A 2,488-nucleotide genomic window follows, 5' to 3' on the forward strand; every position below is an offset into this window, starting at 1 on the left:
TTGTTGACTCGGTAACTGAAACTGTGGAAGGCGAAACTGCAGAAGGCAAAACTGCTAATAAAGGGGAACTATCGTACTTTAACCAAATGACAAGTCTCACCTTTGGTTCAGTCTACACAATCCAAAGAAAATAAAGGTTTGAGCAATTCCCTAAAAGAATGTTTATCTTGAATCACCCAGATATGTTTTTTTCTTGCCTGCCCTGGTGAACCAACACTTGCACAGTCAGTCCTCTGTACCTTTCAGTTCTTGGAGACCCAATCTATTGTTTTCACAAGATAAGTAAAAATCCAATCTTGTGGCTCAGTATCATCAAAAAGCTGCTTATTTTCAGTGAGATAATCATTGAAAAAATGTCATCCTTATAAGTCATATCATTGTTTGGAGCAGCAGAGTTTTTATTATCTTTTGGGGACAATAATTCAGCCTCAGGAAACACCAGGTACTTGGTAGCAATCATATGCTCATTACCTGTAAGCTCCACTCAACTTTTCGACATACATTGATTCAAATTTTCTTTCCTGGGTCAAGGACACAACGGTCCTAATATTTTCTATTGCCTCTGTTGCAATCTGTAACGTAGAATAGATCTTGGTTAGAAATGGGGCTTTTAGTTCTGAAATAATGAGAAATATAAATTTTAGCGCTCTGTCAAAAGAATCCTGAGAAGTTATGTTAAAGGGTTTTAAATTCCTTTGGTTTTGAAAGCAAAAGTATAACAATGTGTTAAGACAAACTCTATCAAAACTGGCCATATTAAAAGCACCTCTGACTGCCAAGTATGGTGGGCAAGCTATTGTATCTCCAGGGAGACTGACCAGCTTAGGACAATGGTGGCCTGAGCCCCAGAAGCCTGATTCTATCTATTCCCAGCCCTGCCACCAAGCAGTTACTTGACCAACTTTAGTCACATACCTTGTGGTTTTGTTTTCATCAGAGGGTAGGAACTTGGAGAATTAAACTAAGTGATTTCTAAGGGCCCACTGAAGGTGTCAGTCATTTCCTTCATAAGCATATCCCTACCTAGAGAAACTGTTCACCCATAATTGGAAAACTCCAAATTGTAAGTAACGTGACCCTGTATGTATAGGAAGTTTCTCTGAAAATACAGCAATTGAGGAACAGAACAAATATGTTCTGAGAGCAAACAGAGCTTATGGCTCTAAAAGAGGAACTGCCGGCGCCTTTCCAGAAACATAAACATTTCATGGGTATTCCCTGCATTTCTGTGTGTCCCTACACCACATTCCTTTTGCCCAACCCGGCCAGAGCAGTTTCTGATTTTGACAGCCAAACCACCCTTGACTAATGTTCATTATCTNACACTGCTCTTGAGCTTTGAGGCTACTGCCAAGTAAAATAAGGGTTCCTTGAAGACAAGCACTGCAATACCAGGACAGTCTATCTGATAACCAAGATGGCTACTAAGTGACTAACAGGCAGGTTGTGTACACACTGGATGTGCTGGACAAAGGGAGGATTCCTGTCCTGGGTTCCCGGGTGGGACAGAACAAGATGGCGTGAGATTTCACCATGCAACTCAGAATGGAGCTCAATCTAAAGCTTATGAGACAAGTGAAGTCTGATATGGTGGAATAGGAAGATCCTAAACTCACCTCCCACCACAGATGACACACCAAACTTACAACCATATATGAATCATTTCCCTTTGGAAAATGATCTGAAAACTAGACGAACTGCTGCTTTCCACAACAAGGAATAGAAGGACCATATCGAGATGGCAGGGGATGCATATACACTCTCTTACATAAAAAGCCCACCCCTGGTGTGATGACACACAATACGGAGCAACTTCAATAGACAGGCACTTCTAGAGGAGCAAGAGGTTGGTGCCCACATCTGGCACCCCAAACCCTGGGAGCTCCACTGGAGAGATGTGTCCCCCAAATATCTGGCTTAGAAAACCAATGGGGCTGATGTTCACATCTAAGGGACCCAAAGTACTCTGGGAAATAGGCTCCCCTCTTAAAGGGCTCATATGTGGTTGTACTCACACTGAGACCCAACAAACAAACAAAACCATCAGTTGAAAAAGCATCCAGATGTACCATCCATAAAAAAAAAAAGAAAGAAAGAAAAGAAAAAGCGCCCAGACTACATGAGAAAGAGAGTCACTTGTTAACCTAAAATCACTGGCCGGAAGGGAGGGGTACAGTTGAAAAGCTCCCCAGAGACAGAGGAGCTGGTGGACACCATTACTGCACACTACCTAACCTGCTAATTGAAGTGGGTAAATGGTGGTGACACAATCCCACTAGCTTGCTGAAACCAGAGAAGGTTGCAACACTCCCCCACTCCTTGAAGGGGTGGGCAATTGGGAACGTTCTGCAATCTCACGCTCCTTAGCTAAAGTCTGCCAGTGTCAGAAATTGCGAACTTCCCCAATCCCCTCACTGGGGCTGGCAAGTGGTTGCAACATTCTCCCAGCCTAAAGCCTGCATGGGCACAAAGAAAGCACTCTCTAGCT

At 43.1% G+C, this 2,488-nt stretch overlaps 1 protein-coding gene across 2 annotated transcripts in view; it reads right to left on the bottom strand.

Annotated features, from left to right (window-relative positions):
* The window catches only part of ABCB4 (ATP binding cassette subfamily B member 4), a 55,058-nt gene that overhangs the window by 947 nt on the left and 51,623 nt on the right, over positions 1-2,488 (bottom strand). The gene's annotated exons all lie outside the window — the stretch shown is intronic.

The sequence above is a fragment of the Hipposideros armiger genome, unplaced genomic scaffold (assembly GCF_001890085.2).
Source record: "Hipposideros armiger isolate ML-2016 unplaced genomic scaffold, ASM189008v1 scaffold_560, whole genome shotgun sequence".
Taxonomy (NCBI): domain Eukaryota; kingdom Metazoa; phylum Chordata; class Mammalia; order Chiroptera; family Hipposideridae; genus Hipposideros; species Hipposideros armiger.